Source organism: Tamandua tetradactyla, chromosome 18 (assembly GCF_023851605.1).
Source record: "Tamandua tetradactyla isolate mTamTet1 chromosome 18, mTamTet1.pri, whole genome shotgun sequence".
Taxonomy (NCBI): domain Eukaryota; kingdom Metazoa; phylum Chordata; class Mammalia; order Pilosa; family Myrmecophagidae; genus Tamandua; species Tamandua tetradactyla.
This window is the reverse complement of record NC_135344.1, coordinates 63,765,716-63,788,915: the sequence shown is the minus strand read 5'-3', so window position 1 is coordinate 63,788,915 and position 23,200 is coordinate 63,765,716. Positions and strand designations below refer to the sequence as shown.

General features: G+C 36.2%; 1 protein-coding gene and 1 non-coding gene across 4 annotated transcripts in view; one reads left to right on the top strand and one right to left on the bottom strand.

Moving 5' to 3' along the window:
• YES1 (YES proto-oncogene 1, Src family tyrosine kinase) overlaps nt 1-23,200 on the top strand; it is a 100,668-nt gene that overhangs the window by 7,229 nt on the left and 70,239 nt on the right. The window lies entirely within an intron of this gene.
• Nucleotides 13,215-13,286, bottom strand: TRNAE-UUC (transfer RNA glutamic acid (anticodon UUC)). The gene has a single exon. It is a non-coding gene; the product is annotated as a tRNA-Glu (tRNA).

Genomic DNA, 23,200 nt, shown 5'->3' with positions numbered 1-23,200 from the left:
TATGAGGCTCTTAAAAATGTAGATTGGTAGGTCTCTGTAGTGTACTAGTCCATTACAGTACTCAGGTTTTGATGGCATTAAGTGTGTAATCCCTCTGAATCGTTAATAAATCCCTTTGCCTAGATAAGTTTAGCCTTAAGTAAATTGGTTCAATTCTCTAGGCAGGAAGACTTGATTTAATATTTTTCTAGACATTAGTTCATTATAGATCTTTATGACTCAATACAGACTCTTCAGTACTTTACTATTTATTATTTATTGCTTTATTTGTTACAAGACGATGTATTTGAAAATGAGAAAAAAATATTTCAGGTTTATTTTGTGATAGAAAAGTCTTGGCTTAATTATACTTTGAAGCAGATAGCTGTGAAGGCAGTTAATGTAGTTTAATCATGGCTAATTGCATGACAGTTTTGCCACACTTATCAGGAAAATAGCACTATCATTAAAAGTTACATAAAATTTTTAATTGACAAAATTGTAAACTAATTGTTCTGGATATTTTTCCTTAGCACGTCGTTATATTTATAACAAAGCAGACATGGGCATTTGAAAATGGTTAGCTTTTTAAGATCTGGAGAATAGGATTTTCCTTAAAAAAGGAAATTAGAATTATAAACAGATTGTATTACCAAAGTTTGCCAATCAGTTCTTTTAAAATCAAAATGTATTTTCTCAGACATAGTCTTTTAATAAACAGATACAAAGTGTTTTGTGGCAAAATGTGTTCTAATTGATTTTCACGTTTTTGTTTTTTTTTTTTAACGTGGGCAGGAACCGGGAATCGAACCCAGGTCCTCTGGCATGGCAGGTGAGAACTCTGCCTGCTGAGCCACCGTGGCCCACCCAATTTTCACGTTTTTTTGTTTTGTTTTTTAAATCTGTAGAGACCTTGCTTTCATTGAGCAAATGAAATCTTTCACCTACTAAATGCTCTGATTACAGTGGTTAGATGGACCTATAGTGTTATGTACTCACTCTCCCTCCCTCCCCACCTTTACAACTCCTCACTTGTTTAAAAATCTCTCCATTATGCATCTCTGTATTTAGGATGCAAAATCCTCTTAAGGAGGTCTTACTGTTAAGCTGAATTCAAGTATAGACGCTTCCCTAGTTTCTCCCAGGTGGTTGCTAGGCCCTGTGAAACTTGCCTCCAACTCTAACCCTGTAGGACAGTTTGAGGGATGGAAAAGTTTCATATGGTTGGGGATGAGAAACAAAAATGAAAATGGAAAAGCGCTTGGGAAAATGAGGATTGCATGGAATATGGAATTTATAGTTTTCTCTCCTGCTTCTTTTTTTCCATTTCTCACTCATTTACTTCTTTTAGACGTTGAGTAAGGAGAGAAGAAAGCCTGTTTTATACAGATGCTGTGCTCTGCTCTCATGCATTGTTGTGTTGGACTTAAATCTTTGAAACACCTTTCCAAAATATGTTGAAAAATTGTTGATGAGAGAGGTATTTATGAAGAAACTGAGGCTCTGAGTTTATATGTAAATTGCTTAAGGTCACATGACGAGCAGTTGGGGAGAACTGGGATTTGAATCTAGGGCTGACTGACTGGAAGCTGTTCCTCATACCACACATTCCTTAGGGATAAGGAGCAGTGATGAAGGGAAGAGGAGATTTCTTATCTTTCCCTTCTTCCTTAAACCTTGCATTTTTGGCGAGGGGAATTTTCAGTGACACTGAAAAAAAAAAGGAAGTCGCTTTGTGGTGCACATTTCATTATAGATAGGTGTTGGGGTCAGATATTAACTATATTAGCTGAAAAAGATGAGTTATTACACTAACTGAATTATAGCAAATGCTGTCCTTTTGTAAGTTTGGGTTTGTAACGGGAAATTTGTATAGTAATTCCAAAGGATTCTCTATCTTTTATCGGCCCAGATTAACAGAGTGCTAGCATGTTTTCTCAGGTTTCTTTTTTTCTTTTTTGAATGCAGTTCACCCAAAAGAACAAAGTCTGATTGCTGGAGATTTATTTATAAAATAAGATGCAAAGAATAAAGAAGTGGGTAACTATCATAGGGGTAGTTAATTGCCTTTCTTACTGTTTTTAACATTACAAATCACTACCTAATCACATCTCATTTTCTCCAGCAGACTCTAGTAAAATACTTGTTTGAACTCATCTTGAGCATTATTGCCACTAGTTGAGTTTTAGATCTGCCACGCCAGAGTCTTGAGTAAAAACACCTGGGGTAGTTGCATGATTTTTTTTTTTTTCTTTCCGTAAGGCTGCTATGTAAAGCAAGAATGGCAAAATAAATAGTATATATGTTGCCATTCCTTTCTTCCATGCCCACAGTAGGCAGACATTGCCAACTGACCACTATACTTTATTTAATAAGTCCCTACTGTGTGCCAGGCATTGTTCTAGATGCTTGGTATAACTTAAGTAACCAAAAACAGAGATCCCTACCCTCGTGGAGCTTATGTAGTGACAGCCATTCCAGTTATTTATAGTTGGCCTAATAGTTAAAACCTTTGTACCAGTCCTGGTAAAAAGCTTACTAAACATGGACAGTAATGAAACTGTTAGAGTAATATGTGAAAGAGTTGTGCTTACTGTATTTATTCTGTGTGAGATAATAGAGCTACAAAAGCAAGCTAATATTCCCACTAGAAAACAGTACTCCAGTTTATTAGAGGAAACACAGGATACATTTTTAGATAAAGGGAAGAAATAAAAGAAGGAAGCCAAAGAAAAGACTTTTAAAGTGGTGAAGGAGATCATTCAATAGAAGAACATGACACAGTGGCAAAAAAAAAAAAAAAAAAGTAGCAAACAAAATTTTCATCTGGAGCATTGGATGAGACTTTTCATCCAGAGGATGAAGGATTCATGTAGCAATAAAGGTGCCTGAGAACTAACCAGTGTGGTAAAATCTTCCTGTTTCCTCCAGGAGGATTGAAACCTTGAGTGGTTGGTGAGTGTATATCCGTGTACAGGATGCATATCAGCCATCCTGCTGACAGGGTAAATTAGAGAGTGTGCTTGTTCCCTTTGTGCAGCGTGTATCTGCAGTGTGATGGAGAACCATTTAGACAATACAAATCTTCCATTTATTTCTACTAACTCATGTGGGAACAAATGATATAATTAGTAGAACTGAAGGGAATATCTCAGAGTAGAAATTGATCCAACTTTTGAGCCAGAAGACTCAGATTTGAATTCAAACTATATGTGTATGTGTGTGTGTGAGAGGGGGCAGAGACACTGGAGAGACTATAAATAGACTTTACAGCTGTCATTTAAATTGTTTGAATGTCATTTTTGCTGCCCTGTTAAACTACCCTTTATAGGGCTATTGTAAATTCATTCATACATTCATGTCAGTAATTATTTGTCCAGTTTCTGTCAAGAATATCTGGGTCTACCTGTGTACAGGGGCCTTATTCTGGTAGAGGTTTCACATGCAGGGAAAAGAAGACAAATTAGTGAATAAACAGAAAGGTAGTGGATAGTAATAAGAAATTGCAGAGAATTAAGAGCAGTTCATGAGGTAAGGTGTTCAGGTCCTTTTGAGGAGGTGACATTTAAACAGATCTAGTAACGGGCCAGCCATGGGAAGAATTTCAAAAGAGATAATGTATAAGTAAAAATTACTTTATAACCTACAGCTTTGTATAAAAATCTGTTGTTACAGTGAGTGCTGACGAAATAAAATAGTATCTAAACCTCCTAAGGGAAGCCTTTCAAACTTCCCCAGTCCAAGTTTAGAGCCTTTGCCAGTTGTTTCTGTTCATATCTCTACATAAGACTTATTATATCTATAATGTAATCATTCTTATTATCCATATTCATTCCTTCTTAAATCATAAGCACAATGATTGGTATTAATGCGTACTTAATAAATGTCTACACGTAATAAACGTTTGTGATGATTAAATGTATGAATAATCCCAGTTCTGACTTTCTATAACTACAATAAGTATTTGGCTTATTGTATACAATAAGTTGAATGAATGAGCAAGATCTGTCTTCCCAGACTTTGACCTTTAATTAAAAAGTAAGCTATAATAGCATTTCACAACAATTAGAAAGAATAGATATGACAGTAGAATCAGCAACTTGAATAAGAGGACATTAAACTAAATTGTGACAGAAAAGGAGAATAAAGCCCAGAGGAAACTGTAAAAATAATTGCTTTAGGTTAACGTGGTGATGCAGAACCAGTTTAATAGATATGGCTCATAGTTATCACAGATGAGAATAGCAGGCTATATGAGTTGTAGTCAAAATATGTGAGTGCAATGGAATCTCTTATTCGAAAGAAATGTCAAATGGGAGGTATATTCGTAGGAATATTGGTATTTGTTAATACCTATATTATGGCGTTAAGGTAGGAGTTTATTTTTTTCCTTGCCTAACAGTCCATTTAGAATGTTCCTGATTGGCGGGCAGCTCTCGTCTATATAGTGTTTCAGGGCTCAGGGTCCACCATCCCCTTGAAGCCCTCTGTTTCTTTCCAGCTGATGGAAGGAGAAGTGTTAGTAGAATAGGTATGCCTGTGTTTGGTTCACTAAAGCTTCTAAAATGCAATATACCAAAAATGGACTGACTTTTAACAATGGGAATTTATTAGATTACAAGTTACAATTCTAAGGCTGTGAAAGATGTCCAAATTAAGCCATCAATAAGAGGATGCTTTCTCTGAAGAAAGGCTCCTGGCACCTCTGTCATATGGGACATCTCTGTCACATGGGAAGGTACATGGTCAGCATCTTCTAGTCCTTCTCTCCTGAGTTTTGTTGCTGTCAGGTTCTGGCTTCAGTGGCTCTTTTGGCTTCGGGTCCTTCTTTGTTCTCCGGGGCTTTCTTCTCCAAGATCTCTGGGTGTTTCTCTGTGTCCTCTCTCTCAGTATTTTTCTGTTTTATCCTCGTAAAGGACTCCAGTAAAGAATTAAGACCCACCATTCAAGGTCACATCTCAGGTGAAACAACCTAATCAAAAGATCCCACCACTATAGGTCTGGACCCACAAGAATGTATTAAAAGAACATGGCCTTTTCTGGGGTACATAACTTCAGACCAGCGCAAGCCTGCTTCTTAAATACCCTGACACACATCAGTTCCCCGTATATTACATTAATGTAAATGAGTCACATGGACCCATCTGGATGTAACGAATGCTGGAATAGATAGTCCCTGGCTGAGCAGCCACTTCCCAGTAAAAACGTTAGAGCATAGAAGAGGAGAATGAGTTTTTGGTGGACAACTAGTTGTCTTTGCCATGGAAGGGGACAGGAAGTGACCCAGTGGTTAAATTAGTTAAACATCTGTGTGGAAATACGCTATTTGGTTGTATAAACATGGGCAGAATATTTATTTAAAAGGCATGGATATGTGTTATCTTCTGAATTAAGATAACAGTATTGATATAGAAGTAAATTTATAGTTTTGATGGAAGAGTTCAAACATCCCAACACCTAAAAGTTTGTTGTCTGTAAGCAGAGAAGCTGATAAATTTAATTTTGTATTTTAGGTAGTAAAGGAAGCTATAAATAGATCTGCTATTTTGAATATAATTAGGACCAATATAAAAAAGTGACATGCAAATTCTAGAAAGAACCTTAGGAGGAAGAGACTATCAATTCAAGATTATATTAAGAATAGCAGGGGAGGCATTTCTGAGTTTTAAGGAGCTGTGTGTCCTTACATCTAATATATTTTAGAGAAATTTATTAGAAAATCCTAAGAGTCTATGGCCAAAGATTTTTGTAGGCAGTATACTGGAGTAAAGGAAAGACTAAAAATGCCCCAGACTTTTTAATATAAAAGCCTGGGAAACATATGTGTATGTGTGTGTGTGTGTGTGTGCACGCCAAAAAAAAGGGACAGCTTGTATCCAGAATATATAAAGAGTTCCTATAAATCAAGAAGAGAAAATATAAAAATGGGCATGCAGCTTGAATATGAACTGCATATTAGAAGATATTGAAAAGGAAATAAACCTAAGAAGAGTGCTCGATTCATTAGCCATCAAGAAAATGAAAATTAAAAGTACCATACTATGCACTACATAACTCTGGAATGATTATAAAGAAAAAGACAAAAAAATACCAAGCTTTTGTGGGGACATGGAGCCACTGGAATTCTCATGGACTGCTGGTGGGAGTGTAAATTGTTATACCCACTTTGTGAAATGTTTGGCTTTATCTACAAAAGTGAAATATATGTATATTCCATGATGCAGCGGGTCCATTTCCACTCTGAGTAAAAGGACATATGTCCACCATAAGATATGTAAAAGAGTGTTCATGGAGCTCTATTCATAAAATAAAAAAAATGGAAGCAACTCAAAGGCCATCTGTTGTAGAAAGGATAAATAAATTGCAGTCTACTCATATTGAAATACACTGTGGTAAAAAAATGATGTACTGCTACAAGCAATAACTTGTATGAATCTCACAGACATAATGATAAGGAAAGGAGGCTAAAGAATTCATACTATGATTTCGTTTAAGCACAAAAAAACCAAACTGATCTTTGGTGTTAGAAATTAGGAACCTTCCTGGGCAGATTAATGACTTTCAGGGGCCTGAAGGGACTTCTGAAATGCTGGTCATTTCTGTTTCTTGGTCTGAGAGCCGTTTGTCTGGGTGTGCTTACTTTATGAAAATTAATCATGTAGTCCTTTTATGGTTAGTGCATCTTTCTATATATGTGTGCTATTCTGCACCGAGAAGTTTATAATAAATAATATACAGAAAGGAAATAAAACCTGGGAGGCACTCGGGGATGGGCAGTGGGAATGGGGAGGAACTATCAGAGGTGCCTGGGATTGTATCTGCATTTACAGAGCAATTTTATTTTTATTATTACTTTTTTTGTATGCAGTATGGCCGGGGTCACATTTCATTCTTTTTCCCATGTGACTATCCCATTATTGCATCACCATTTGTTGAATTTTTGTTTATTTGTTTTCTTTCTTTGCTTGTTTGTTTGTTTTTTGGGCAGTGTGTGGGCTGCGAATCAAACCAGGTCTCCTGCGTGGCAGGCAAGAATTCCACCACTGAACTACCCCTGCACCCCTGCAATTTAAAAAAAAATTTTTTTTTTTAAAACCAAAAAACACCAAACAAATGCAAACATTCATGACTTTTGATCATTCCGTTCTACATATATAATCAGTAATTCCCAATATCATCACATATTGCATATTCATCATCATGATCATTTCTTGGAAAATTTACATTTATTCAGAAAAAGAAATAAAAAGAAAACAAAAAAATTCATACATACCATTACCCCCACCCTCCCCCTCACCGATCACCAGCATTTCACTCTAAATTTGCTTTAAAATTTGTTCCCCCTATTATTCATCTTTATTCCATATGTTTTACTCGTCTGTTGATAAGGTAACTAAAAGGAGCATCAGACACAAGGTTTTCACAATCACACAGTCATATTGTAAAAGCTATATCATTATACAGTCATCTTCAAGAAACATGACTACTTACTGGAACCCAGCTCCACATTTTCAGGCAGTTCCCCCCAGCCTCTCCACTACATCTTAACTAACAAGGTGATATCTATTTACTGCATAAGAATAACGTCCAGGATAACCTCTAGACTCTGGAATCTCTCAGCCATTGACACTTTGTCTCATTTTGCTCTTCCCCCTTTTGGTTGAGAAGGTTTTCTCAATCCCTTGATGCTGAGTCTCAGCTCATTCCAGGATTTCTGTCCCACGGTGCCAGGAAGGTCCACACCCCTGGGAGTCATGTCCCATGTAGACAGGGGGAGGGTGGTAAGTTTGCTTATTGTGTTGGCTGGAGAGAGAGGCCACATCTGAGCAACAAAAGAGGTTCTCTTGTGGGTGACTCCTAGGCCTAATTTTAAGTAGACTTGACCTATCCTTTGTGGGGTTAAGTTTCATATGAACAAACCCCAAGATTGGGGGCTCACCCTATAGCTTTGTCCACACTGCTTTTGAGAATATCAAGAATTCAAGAAGTTGAATTTCCCCTGTTCTCATCATTCCCCGAAGGGGACTTTGCAAATACTTTTTTATTCACTGCTCAAATCACTCTGGGATTTATAGCACCCCTTCAATTTTATTTTATTATTTTAATTTTATTAGAGCAATTGTAGGCTTGCAGAAAAATCAAGCAAAAAGTACAGAGGTTCCATATACTCCTCTCTCAAATACACAGTTTTTCCACAAAGGTTGGAACTTTTGTACCATATATTAAACTATATTATTATAATTATGCCATTAATTTTAGTCCAAGTTTGCATTAGGTTTCACTCTGGGTTGTACAGTTCTGTGGTGTTTTTTAGGTTATAAACAATCTAAAATTTCTTTTTTATCCCTTTTGAAATATATGATTCAGTGATTATAATTGCATTGACAGTGTTGTGCTTCTAACACCATCATCTATTGCCAAAATTTTTCTGTCACTCCCAATAGAAACTCCATACCAATTAAACATTAACTCCCCCTTTCCCCTTTCCCACCTACTGGTGTTAACCTGTTTTCTAGTTTCTGATTTTATGAATTTGCATATTCTGCTTATTTCATGAGATCACACAGTATTTGTCCTTTTGTGACTGGCTTCTTTTATACAATAAGCCAGACACAACCTCATTCCTTTTTACAACTGAATAATATGCCATTGTATGTATATACTACATTTTGTTATCCATTCATTCATTGATGGACATTTGGGTATTTCTACCTTTTGGCAATAGTGAATAAAGACCCTCTAAACATCAATGTGCAAATATCTGTTCGAGTCCATGCTTTCAATTCTTTGAAGTTCTATACCTAGTAGTGTAATTGCAAGTCATAGGGTAATTTTATACTTAACTTTCTGAGGCATTGCCCAACTGTTTTCCACGGTGCTGTACCATTTTACATTCTCTCCAACACTTGTTTTCCTTTTTTTTTTAAATAGCCATCTGTGCTGGTTTGAAAGGATTTATGTACACTAGAACGGCATATTTTAAACTAATCCAATCTTGTGGAGGCAGCCTTGTCTCTTAATCCCTGTTCAGCATTATGGTGGGAAACTTGATTAGATTATCTTCACAGAGCGGTGGCTCACCCACTTGTAGGTATTAATCTTGATTAGGTGGAGATGTGACTTCACCCATTCTGGGTGGGTCTCGATTAGTTTACTGGAATACTTTAAAAGAGGAAACATTTTAGACAGAGTCCCTTTTAGAGATCCGGGAGAGACAAGAGCCCATGCAGCCAGAGACCTTTGGAGATGAAAAAGGAAAACGCACCTGGAGGAGCTTCATGAAACACAGAGAGCTTGGATAGAAGGTTAGCAGACATCACCCTGTTCTCTGCCTTTCCAGTTGAGAGAGAAACTCTGAACTTCGTTGGCCTTTCTTGAGTGAAGGTAACTTCTTGTTGGTGCTTTTCTTTGGACATATTTATTAGTTTTACTTGAAACATTTTCGTGGCCATAGAGCTGTAAACTTGGAACTTAATAAATTCCCCCTTTTAAAAAGCCATTCCATTTCTGATATGTTGCATTTCGGTAGCTAGCAAACTAGCACAGCATCCATTCTAATTGGTGTGAGATGATATCTCACTGGGATTTTGATTTGCATTTCCATGATGGCAATTGACATTGCACATCTTTTCATGTATTTATTGGCCATTTTATATCTTATTTGGAGAAGTGTCTATTCCAGTCTTTTCCCCATGTTTTCGTTGGATAGTTTGTCTTTTTGTTGTTGCATTGTAGGAGTTCTTTATATATTTTGAATATTAAACTTAGTACTGATGAATGAATAAATAAAATGTGGTATCTGTACATACCATGGCTGTAAAAAGTTATTTGGCTGTAAAAAGAGTGCAGTCCTGATACATGTGACAACATGAATGAACCTTGATGACATCATGTTGAGTGAAATAAATGTGATACAAAAGGATAAATATTGTATGATATCACTGAACTGAAACAATTAGGGCAAAACCTAAGAGTCAGACTCTAGAATATAGGTTACCAGAGATTGGGAGCGGGGAATAGCAAATGAGAAGTTAAAACTTAAAATGTACAGGGTTCCTATTTGCGATGATAAAAATGTTTTGGTAATTGATGGTGATGATGATAGCACAATAATGTGATTGCAATAAATAGCACTGAAATATGTATTTGAATGTGATTATAAGGGGAAATGTCATATTGTATATGGTAAAAAAAGAATCCATGGAACTATGCTACACAGTGAACCATAAGTTAAACCATGGACTTCAATTAATAGTACAATTATAAAAATGTGCTATCATAAATTGTAACAAATGTTCAGTTGTATCCCAGTGCCAGGTATTGGTGGTGGGGTGGTGTTATGGGAAGCCTGTATTTTATGCATGATTGTTCCATAAACCCAAAAGACCTGTAATAAAGGGAAGAAATGGCAAATGATAGCATAAATTGGAACTATAATATACTACTGGTGAGAGTATTAAATGGTGTAGTCACTGTTTGAAAGCAATGTAGCTGTTCCTCCAAAAGTTACATATAGAATTACAATGTGATCCAACAATTCCGCTCCTAAGTATATACCCAAGGAAAGTGAAAACAGGGATACAAACACATACTTGTACACCAATGTTCATGGTAGCCATATTCATAATAGCCAGAAATTGGAAACGACACAAGTATCCATTAACAAATGAATGGATAAGCAAAATATGATACATATACCCAATGAAATATTAAAACAAACAAAAAAGCACAGATATACAATTTCCAAATATTTTCTCCCATTCCATAGGTTGTCTTTTTACTTTCTTGATAAAATCATTTGGTGTCCAAAAGTTTTACATTTTGATGATGTTCCATTTATTTATTTAATTATTTTTTCTTGCTCATGCTTTTGGTGTAGTCTAAGAAACCACTTCCCAACTCAAGGTTCTGAAGATGTTTCCCTATGTTTTCTTTTTCTTTTCTGCTATAAGCCTATTTATTATCTCTTTCTGGTCAGTTCTTCTTCATACTTAGAATTTACCACTCTCCTAATATTTATGTGATCATTTGTTTACTTTTCTTTAGTGTTTACCACCAACGTAGGAATTCCTAAAAATGTAGTTGAGTTTTGGCTATTTCTGATCTTTACATAAATGTAGGCATATTTATCTTTTTAAGTTTCTTTTGCCTTATATGTTTGTAAGTATTGAACAAGTTTTTTTGTAACTGCATAATTATCTATTAAAAATACAACTTTTCCTGCTAATGATTCATATTTTGGAAATTTTATACAGTACTAAGTATTATTTTATGCTTCCTAGAGAATACAGTCATGCTTTTCTGCAGGGTATCTTAACTAGGTAACATCACCCATTTTCAGAGCAGTTTTCTCCATCACTGAATAATGGTCTCCAGTATTTCACATCCTCACTAGCACTTTGCATTGCCAGATTTGTTACTCTAATTTCTTGTGGTATCTCACTGTGCTTTTATTTTGCATTTACCTCAACGATAATGAAGTTGAACATGTTTTCAAGGCCACTTGGATTTCTTTAATGTTTCTGTTCATACTTATTTGCTCATTTTTCAGTTGGCTTGCCTGCTTGTTCTCACATTCACTTATAGAAGTCCTTTATAGTTTTAGGATACTTATCTTTTCTAGGTAGGGTCCTTGAACTATATACGTATTTTGCCACTATTTTAATAGTCAAGTTATCAATCTTTTTCCTTTGTAGGCCTTCTAAAAATAATCTTGGAAAACAAAGGTGTTCACCCCTCAGCTGACCTTCTGTAATCTTAGTTACCTCTGCAGGATTTTGTCTGCCAGTGCTCAGAAACTTTTCCTGGGTAGCTCTGGTTTGAGAATTACTCCTTTAAGAAGCAAGGCTCTTTTTCTTATCCAACTTGAAGACTACTTCTGGTTTGAAAATGCAGCACCCTATCAAGAGGGAATTTTGGTTTTCAAACGTGAAAAAGACAAAATTTCAGAGGCAGCATCCTGAAAGTGCTGCACTGAACATCTATCTTTCAAACACTCCTTCTATATCTCAGAAGAGTTCGGTTACTTTAGATGCCAGAATTTTAAAACTGAATATCATTAAAGTATAAATGAAGTGTTTGTGTGTAATGGCAGAATTTCAAGGAAATGCCTTCTATGGAGAGGTTCTTGAGTGAGTCATACAAACATTCTCGGCCACTGAGACAAGGTGACTGTAATCCTGCAGCATCAGATCTCGGTACAGGGTCATCTGAGCAGGCTGCAACTCCTCCAGGGTGAACTCCACAGCCATGTCCTTGAATGACGCTGAGGTTGCAAATGTTAGTAGCTTGAATGAAGAATGAGTAAACACAAATCAAAGCTGATTGAGATAATCCAACCTGAGATATGTCCATTTTCTGCTCCTCTTGGAAGAGTGTAGGGAATTGTGGAGGATAAGCCCTTTCAACTCAGGTCACCACCTTCTGTGACTTGGTCCGCAATGACCGCTGTCACATGGATAGGGATTACTTGTGGATGTGGTGACATCACCATCTGACTCACTCAGGGAAGGGGGATCAAAACTGCATCTAGGGGCGGGCCGCGGTGGCTCAGCGGGCAAGAGTGCTTGCCTGCCGTGCCGGAGGACCCCGGTTCGATTCCCGGCCCCAGCCCATGTGAAAAACAAACGGACAAACAAAATATAATAAAGCAAGAAAATGTTTAAAAATGTTTCCCTTCCTTCTCTGTCTTTCCTTCCTTTCCTCCCTCTCTCTTTAAAAAAAAAAAAAAAAAAAACTGCATCTAATGGACCAATTCAAGAGCTGCTCCTTTCTGGAGTCTTCTGCCCTGCCCTAGCTCTGCTGAGTAGTCTCTGGCCAGAGAGGCTGTTCTTCCAGATAGGCCTCCCGTTTGTGGGGGCGCTGTCCTTCCTTCCCCACAAGCACTGCTTCATTCCAGAGAGGCTGGGACCGAGGCTATAAGGAAACAGGTTCAGGACACTCCTCTTCGCCTCCCTGGTCACAAGCCATGGAAGTCCCGAGATAAGTGTCTCCCTATGTCTTCTTCTAGGAGTTTTATAGTTTTAGTTCTTATATTTAGGTCCTCATGTCAGTATCATGCTGTTTTGATTATTGTAGCTTTGTGATGAATTTTAACATGAGAAAATGTGAGTCCTCCTTCTTTTTCAAGATAGTTTTGGCCATTTGGGAGCCCTTACTCTCCCATATGAATTTGATCATTGGCTTTTTCCATTTCTACAAAGAAAACTTTTTTTGTTTGTTTGTTTGTGTTTTGGTGCATGGTCCGGGAATTGAACCCGGGTCTCCTGCACGAAAGGCGGGCATTCTAACCACTGAACTACCCATGCATCTGAAACCTTGGAGTTTTGATTTGAATTGTGTGGAATCTTAACAATATTTAGTCTTCCGATCTGGTGTGAGACTTATAAATTGTTTTGAGTAGACTAGATATCTTAACACTATTTAGTCTTCTAATCTATGAACATGTAATGTTCTACCATTCACTTAGGTTTCTTTAGTTTCTTTCAGCAATGTTTTATAGTTTTCTGTGTACAGGTCCTTTACATCCTTGGTTAAATTTATTCCTAGATATTTTATTCTTTTTGTTGGAATTTTTCTCTTGATTTTTCTCTTCAGATTGTTCATTTCTAATATATAGAAATGCCATTGATTTTTCTTTTTTTTTTTGCATGGGCAGGCACCAGTAAACGAACCCAGGTCTCCGGCATGGCAAATGAGAACTCTGCCTGCTGAGTCACCATAGCCTGCCCAAAACACCATTGATTTTTGCATGTTGATTCAGCATTTTTTGCTAAATTCATTTATTAGCTCTAGTAGCGTTATTGTGGATTTTTTGGAATTCTCTATGTATTACATAGCATTTGTAATGATTGAGAAAAGACACGTTAACCGATATAGTAGTTTCAAACCAGCATAGCCTTACATGTGAGAGTTGATTTTTGAGCTCTCAATTCTGTTCCATTAGTCTGTAAGTCTGTTCTTGTGTCAGTACCATGCTGTTTTGATTATTGAGTCTTTGTAATACATTTTAAGACTGGGAAGTGTGAGTCCTCCAACTTCTTTCTTCTTTTTCAAGATGGCTTTAGCTATTTTGGGCCCCTTACCCTTCCATATAAATTTGATAATTGACTTTTCCATTTCTGCAAAGAAGATTTTTGGAATTTTGATTGGGATATATGTGGTTTTGATCAGAACAAGAGGAGGTCTAACTGTTGAAGACTTGTAATCACATTTCCTCTTTAAAAAACAAATATTCTCCATCCTAGCGCCAGAGGTTTTTGCAATTATTCAGACAGTAAATAATTAGTAACCAAGGGAAGTGGTAATTAGTTGGGAGAGAAAGTGGAAGAATTTTAGATTATAGTCTAGACTTTTCAGGTCCTGGTGATCAATTGGATGTATGTGTGGCATAGGAGGAGTAGGAGTTAAGAATGACTCCCATATTTCTAACTGAGGCAACTGAGTAGATAGGAGCACTTTGCTCACCATTAACTGAGATACAAGGGACAGAGAAGAAAGAATGGGTTTTGATGGGAAAGATGACAGTTCCCATTTTGAACATAGTAAGTTTGAGATTCCTGGAAGATATCCCAGGAGATGTCCTGCCAGCTGCTGTGTATCAGTGTAAAAGAGCCTCCTATAGATAGTATGTATTTTGACAAAATGAGAGCTAATTTTCATCTTTATTCTTTATGTTTCCAGAAGAGAATGCCTGTAGGAATTCTAATATTTTGATTTTTTTTGGTGTGGGCAGGCACCGGGAATCAGCAATGTTTTGGTATTTCTGAAGATCTGAAATTCTTTTTGTATTAATTTGAAAAGTAGGGCATTACAATGGTGGCACAGTGGCAGAATTCTCACCTGCCATACCGGAGACCCTGGTTCAATTCTTGGAGCCTGCCCATGCCCCCCCCCAAAAAGTAAGCGCATGTTCTTTTGCAAGAAATTGCTAGAAAATCTTATTTGTCTTGCCATTCTACTGTGTAATTACCATTATTCTATAGATTTATTTTTAGAACAGAAAACAGACTATTTAAAAAGCAAAATTGGTACTTCACATGTCCTTTTACTAGTAAGCATCCATGGAATTATATTGGCACTGATTTTGAATGAAACAAAAGCTAAGAAAATTTAATAATAAATATCTATTAAGTACATAATGCATGTCCAAATCCTAACATTTCAAATTTATTGATGACAGGAATGAACTTTAATTAGTTAAAAATTGAAAAAAGAGTTCTTTTAAACATATTTAGTAATTAAAATTTTAAAGCAAATATTTTAAAGCATTGTATTACAAAGTTATTAACAAAACCAAAATAAACTTTTCCTTCTTTTAGTTATATAACATCTTGTTCCAGAAGGGCTCTTAGTAGCAAAATAAGGTATAAAGGACAGTGTTTTTAAATGAGTCTTTAAAACTCTTTTGTAAGTCTAAAATTGTTTCAAAATGAAGTGTTTTAAAAACTAGAAAAAAAGTAGTTTTAGACATACATAATATACGTAAGCTAAAATTATTTAATTTTAATGGCTATTGTTCAAATTTTATTTTTAAGATTTTATTTTTTATCACTATTACTAGAAAAATTAGATTGAGAATTAAGAGTATACAGCTTCTGCTAATTCCTAAGAAAAAGCTCTCAGTTTAAGTAAATACCAGACCTGCACCAAAAAAAGTACCACAATGGCAAGAAAAGTTCCTGGTATCAGTGGGCTATAACAGGTTAAACTGATTTACTTCTTGCCTTGCTACCCTAAACTCATCTCCAGCTATGCTCCCATATGGGATTTATTTTGGTTTCTGCAACACCCCTTGCTTGTTACTTCCATTACCTAAAACTCTCTGTCTCCAGATCTGCTGTATTAGATTAGCAGATCTGAGGACAGAGAGTTTTAGGTAATAGATTAAATGTTTACCATTGTGTTCCATTTGATTTAGATACCATTCAAACTTTAGATTTTAAAATCTATTGAATAAAATATACATTAAAACTCAAGATACTGTTATAGCAGAAACATGGTAGGAATAAAGTAAATTATCCCTGGACTTTGGTGAAAATAAAAGTACTTCAGACCAATTTTATCAATTGATGTTTCTAAAAATACACATATACCTGATTTCTTCTGCTCTTTCACCTCACTAAAGAAAATGAAATAGCAAAAAGACTATATACACACACAGTGTTATGAAAATAGTTAAACTGTATGTATTTAAAGTTTAAAACTCAATAAAAGCAGCCACTCAGTGTTTCAGAAGCATTTAACTGACTTGAAAAAAGTTTGCTGTAGTTTGCTGGTCAAAAAATCTTGACGAAGGGTGAGAACATAAGATTCGAAGATCTGAGGAGTTAAAAATTCTAAGATAGGTGTTTTTGTCTGCTAGGCTGCCAAAAGCGATATGCCAGAAATTGACTGGCTTTTTTAACAATGAGAATTTATTAGTTTACAAGCATACAGTTTTGAAGCCTTGACAATTCCCAAATCAAAGCACCATCAAGGTGATACTTTTTCCTCAAAGATCAGCTGCTTGTGATCCTGTCATGTGGCAAGGCACATATCAGTATCTGCTGGTCCCTCCCTTTGCTTGTGAATTTTGTTGCTTTCAGTGTCTTGGTTCCATGGCTTTTTCTGTTTCTCTGGCTTTCTCTCTTAGCTTCTGTGTCTTTCTTTCCATTTCTCTGAATTTCATTATAACAGTCTCCAGTAAGCGGATTAAGACCCATCCAGAGTGAGGCAGATGGCCTATTGATTTGGGTGTCCGTAAAGTTTGACACAGTATCAGGGGATTCCCTGTTGGTAAGGTTTAATAGTTCCATATTCTTTCTCCCATCCCTCAGGGGACTTTGCCAATACTTTTTGATTATCTGCTTAATATGCTCTATGATGTATCCAGGCATTAGAATAATCTATACAGGATTAAAGGACCTCTTTCTTATTCTGGGCTCCCTGTTTTCTTTTTTTAGAGATCCTACTCATCAAAAGTAGAAATATTGTAAAATTTTTATTGTAAAATTTTTACAATAGGGCCACACCCACAAGAATAGGTTAACTTTAAAAGCATACTCTTCTGGAGTCCATAAAGCTTCCAAACTATCACAATAGGAATAAAATCCATTTATTTTTGTCAAGAGTGGGCTGAATTTGTAGAAGGAATGGTGCTTAATAAGTACTCTACCAGGTACCTTTTCACCAGCAAGTTGTTTTGAACAATTGACTAAAGATATCAAAGGTATTTAAGTTTTTGCCTGGCAAATTTATAATTTGAATCTAGTCTGTGTTAAATTTGATAAATTTTTTAAAATCTTGAGGCTTTATGTTGATTTATAGGTTATTTTTATTGCTATTATCCACAGCACAAACAAAATTATTTTTAAGTATTCTGTATAATCCTTTAGGTATTCTTTCCATCAGGCCCTTCTCATGGATTGATTCTATGCCAGACTTGGTTAAATAAACTGAGTACCCAGGAATTTAGAATGAGTTGGCTTATTTTTTCCTTGAGATCAGTTGTTTATATATCTAAAGTGCAAAAGAAAAGAGAAAAAGTAGAAAATCACTGCCATCAGTGAGGTCTATAAAATCAATTTTCCATTGCCCACATTTCCTATTTTTCTTTGACTCATAGAAAATTAAGTTCTCTGTTTGCATTTACTAGGCAAAGTATATGACATTTACTAGCCTGCTGTTTCCTCTTCTCTGCCTATATTTTCTTTTATTTCCTGTTCTTGCCTATGTCAGCTTTGTGCTTTATGTTAAATGGAGTGGATTAAAAACTAAAGTTAGAGAAAAATTATTGGCTGTGTTTATGGCTTGTAGATTATTGTGGTTTATGGAAACAGCTCATTTTATATCTTAGAAATTAAGTTTATAAATGTATTACTCTAGGATTTCTTACAGATTTGAAACCCCAAGTTTTAAATTGGGGCCACCTGGGCAAAATGCCAGACTAGGCTTCCTCTCTCTTACCCCCCAGATGGATGTGACATATACCATCATAGTTGATTAGCTTGCTAGCATTCATTTATAGAAATAATGTACATGTAAATGTTAAAAAGTTCAAAAGTGTGTCAATCATTTGAGAGTTTTTACTTCATTGTTGCTAATAATAAGGCAACATGGTGATGGTGGTGAGGGATGTAGTATTTTGTGCCTTAGGTCTTGCAGTGAAGTTGGTTGCCCAAAATTTAACATATAGGTAACATTTTTACAAAGGCCTAATAATTAATAATTTACTAATGAATAGAAAAGTTATGTACAAGGCTTCACAGGGGGCTTTGTATGGCTGGTGGCAAGAATGCAACAAAGACATCAGTTATCTTCTGGTCCCTGGTTGTGCTCACTTTTAGCCTCATCATTTTGGGCCAGTCATTTGGCCTCTCTAGGCTTCATAAAGTTTTTCCGATATAAAAAGTGTCATCTCTACTTCTTATAGTACTTACTCTTCTCGTAATTAGGATCATACAGGATAAACTGAATGAAAATAATAAAGTACTTTGGAAACATAAAACACTATCAAGTATAGAAAATTATTAAATTACCTTGACAATGTACAATGTGATAATGTGTTCAGTGCTAATGTTTGAGCCAGTGCATTAGAAACTTATTTCAAATTTGTTCTGTTTCTGCTAAATATACTGTCATAAAGCAGATTCTCATACAGTGTAGGTAATTCTGATATATGACCACATGATTTAAAGTTGAAAACTTATCTGATTTATGAAACTGATAAGTTAGGAAGTAGTTGAAAAATTTCCAGAGATTTGTAGAACTCTTGCTATGTGCAGCCCTTTTGGGGGAGATACATATTTAGGCTGGTTGTTGCAAAGAACTAATCAGAATCAAATTAGAATTCTGTAATTCATTCTTTCAACCAAAATTAAATGAATGTCTGTATATATAAAGCAGTTTGTGCCAAGTAGAAGAAATATAAGATCTTTTGTGTCCTAGGCTTTGTCCCCTGTTGATATCTATCCCAGCCTCATCTTGCTCCTTCCTACTCTTTTTTTTTTCTCTTTCCTACTCTTTTACATTGTTATGGCTTTAAAAACTCATGTTATTCTCTCTTCTCAGTGGGCTTTGCATATCCTGCTATCTCTGATTAAAAGACAGTCTTTGCCCATTAATTTATATAGTTAATGTTTAATTGACCTTTTAGTCTTCCTTAACACTCAGTCTGTGTTTTGGAAGAAGATTAGCAGGTGATAGGAAATCAGGTTGGGAAGTAAATTGTGAAGTTAACTGGGAATACTGGGCTAAGAAGTCAACATGTCACTGACTGCTTAGATTGGATTGGAGGTTGGAAATTGTCAGATTATGAAGCATAGTTGTGGAAACCAGATAATTAGGTTCTGAAGGAAAATAGAGCAAGCATTTATTCATTTAAAAAATACTATTCGTGTTGATTATGTGCCAAGCCCTTTTCTAGGTTCTGGTGATCCGGGAGTGAAGGGGGAGGGGAATTCTCCTTGTCTAATACGTAGAAAATATTAAGAATGCTTTATAAATCAATAAGGAAGAAGCAGAAAAACTTGTGGAAAAAAGGGTAAGTGTTTTGCACCAGCATTTCACAAAAGAGACTTCCCAGTAAACATATATAAAGGTGCTTTGCTTCAATAGTAATTATAACCACAAAATTAAACTCACAGTGAAAAGCATGACATACTCATCAGAACAGATGAATTTAAAAGGTAGAAAACACCATGTACTGGTGAAGATGGGAAGCAGTGAGACCTTTCATGCTTTATTCATGGGAGTGTGAACTGGTACAGCCATTTTGAAAAACTGCAGCAGTGCTACAACCCTGCAATTCTACTCCATTGTACTGTTTTTCCAGTAGGATGTATGTACATGCACATGTGTACAAAGAAACAGCTCAGGAATGTTCATAATTATCATAATAATAGCAAAAAAAGCTGGTAACAACTTGGTTTGTTTACCAGTAGAATGGATAAATTATGTATATTGATATAAGGGAAGCTATGCAGTCATGAAGATGAACATAGTATAGCTACTTAAAGTGAGATAGATGGGTCTCACAAGCATATTGTTAAGTGAAGGAAACCAAACACAAAAGAATGCCTGCTATGTGATTACTTTTTTTTTCTTCGTGGGCAGGCACCGGGAATTGAATCTGGGTCTCCAGCGTTGCAAGCAAGAACTCTGCCTGCTGAGCCACCCTGGCTCTCCTCTATGATTATATTTATAAGAAACATTAAAAACGGGCAAAATTAAACTATAGTGTTAGAAGTCAAGATAGTGGTTACATAAGTAGAACTGTGATGGGTTAGTGATTTGGAGAGAACATGAGGTGTGGGGGCTTTGTGGCTGCTGATAATATAATCTGTTTCTTAATCTCTACAGTAAGTACATTGCTGGTCTGTTTGTAGTAATTCGTTAGGCTGGACGTTTGTGTATTTTTCTCTGTGTGTGTAATGCTTAAACTTTTTGAAAAAAGTTTGCCCATATAATTCTTACAGTCTAGAAAGAAGAATTATCATTAGCAAAATTATAACCATCCTAGCAAACGGTATTTACTGAGACTGGCCCTATTTTAGGTACATTATGTATATTAGCTCTTTTAGTCCTCCTAACAACTCTGTGAGGTAAGCGTTTTTATTATCCCCATTTTACAAATGAGGAAACTGAGGAACAGAAAAGTTAAGTAACTTACCAAGCTCATGTAGCTAGTAAGTGATGGACCCAGAATTTGAACCCTGGAATTTTGTCTCTTAAGTCTATGCTTTTAACCTCTGTGCTATACTACAATAGACTAACCCAAAAAACCCACTCTGGTGGCTGAGAGAGTTCAAATAGAGTCGAGAGGCTACTCTGGAGGTCACTTTTACACAAGCATCAGATATTGCTACGTACCATAACTTGCCAAACCCCAACCAAAACCATTTCAGCCAATCCTAAAGAACACCTAGGGCATTATGTAAGATTCTACAAAGTTCCCATGCACTAGGGTAACATGGCAGAAAACTACAAACTTTCAGATGGGTCCCTGGACCAAATAGGTCCTGAAATGCAGAGGGGCTAGCCTCTCCAGAACATCAACTAGTTCCATCCTGATATCCTGTATTATTGGCAGCCCCTTTCCAACATGAAAATGTTAGAATGGCCATAGCCCAGATACCCCTAAAGAATGGGAGAAATATCAAAGGGTAATGGTGGAGAAGGTAAGGTTTAACAAACAAATACGATTGCTGAATTATTATATTGATTTTTTTTTTAGTCTCCAGTATTTTAGAGCAGCTAGAAGTAAAAACCTAAAATGGTGGAATTGTAGCCCATACCAAACTCTGAAATCTGTTCCGCAACTGATTGTTGTGCTGTGCTTTGAAATTTATTGATTTTTTTGTATTTGTTATTTTTCACAAAAAAAGAAAGAATATTTCTTCTAGCCTCCGGTGTTTTGAGGCAGCTAGAAGGAAAAAATCTGAAAAAGTAGAATGGTAACCCATAACAAACTCTGAAATCTATTTTGCAACAACTTGTTGAAGTGTACTTTGAAAGGTATTGCTTTTTCTTTCTTTTCTTTGTATCTGTTATAGTTAACATTAAAAAAAAGTTTACAAAGAAAGCAAACAAACAAAAAACCCAGTCTGTACTCTCAATCATGATGCTTTGAAAAGTGATAAATTCTATGGAGAAATATAAAGCAGAGTAAAGGGGAATGTTGTAGTGTTACTTTATATGGAGTTACCAGAGGTCTCATTGAGAAGATGACATTTGTAAAAAGAACTAAAGAAGGTGGGGGAACTACAAAGAATGTGCAGTGACCTGAGATGGCAATATGCTTGGCCTGTCTCAAGGATAGCAATAAGGCCAGCGTAGAAGAAATAAGGCAAGCAAGGGCACAGTGCTAGGATATGAATCCAGAGAGGCAAGAGGCCTACACAGAGGACCTGTAAGGCCATTATAAGAACTCTGGCCTTTACTCTGCATGCAATGGGAAACTTTTGGACTGATAGAGTAAAGGACTGATAGATACCGATTTATGCATTAAAAGTGTAACTTTGGAGCGGTGTGATGGTGGCTCAGTGGCAGAATTCTTGCCTACCATGCTAGAGGCTCGGGTTTGTTTCCTGGTGCCTGCCCATGCAAAAAAAAAAAAAAAAGGTAAAACTTTGATGCTTTGAGAAAAGGTGGTAAGGAGTACAAGGGCAGGAACAGGGAAACCATTCAGGCTATTGCAGTAATTCAAGTGAGAGATGATGGTGACTTACACTAGGCTAACAGTGAGAGTGGATAGAAGTACTAAATTCTGGAGATATAGACAGGTGGGTTTTTAATTGTGTAAATTGATATAATATAAATTAACCATTATAAGCAATTGGGCATTTCCTGGGGGGTGGAGGAGTGCATTTAAGAAAGAGGAAAAGGGCCATTTTAGTTTCTGCTTTTTAGATAATCATGATCTTGTCCATTATCCAGGGATAATGAGAAAGTAGTTCAAGTATGATGATAAATTAAGGTAAAACTTTCCATGTATTAACTTGAGTATTTCCTCTGGCGATGACTTGTGACTTGGTGGGGCTACATTATTATTAAACATTATTCTTCCGCATCTCTAACTTCATCTCCATTAAAGAAAAAAAAGCTAATGGTGAAATTTGTTTCAGGTTGAAAAGCTTTTACTTTTTTGCTGAAATACATATCTCCAACTAGCTATTAAAGCAAGGCCAGTGCAGGAGACCCAATGTAAGAGGAGCTTATGCTGAACAGACCACTCCTCAGGGCGCCTTGTGATGTCCACAGTCTCCTAGGGGGACCATGGGATGAGTACCTAACTCCCAAACCATAAACTGACCAGCAGGTTAGAGCAGTTAGATAGTAATTTATTGTCTTTTGCTTATACTCTTGTTCATCCAAAGGCAAACTCAAAATGGATGAGAGGAACAGTGACTATGGGAGATTGAGGGAACATAAAGTGGACCACAAATGAATCAAAAGTATAAATAAGCAAAAGTATTTCCTATAAGGTAGGAAATAACTATACCAGTAGAGAGTGAAGAAGCATTTGGTTAAAAGCATCAGCACTGTAGAAAGAGATGTTGAATACGTTTTATGGTAAGGAGTTAAGCAGTGGTTATCTTGTAGTACTAGACTTGCATTCAAACTTGAACACCCTTTTGGGATTAATCTATGTGATCAAACTGTTCTGTAGTTCCTGACTTTCATATGAGACGCTTGTGTCTTCCTTATTACCATTTTTATCTTTACAGTAAAACCCTTTCTT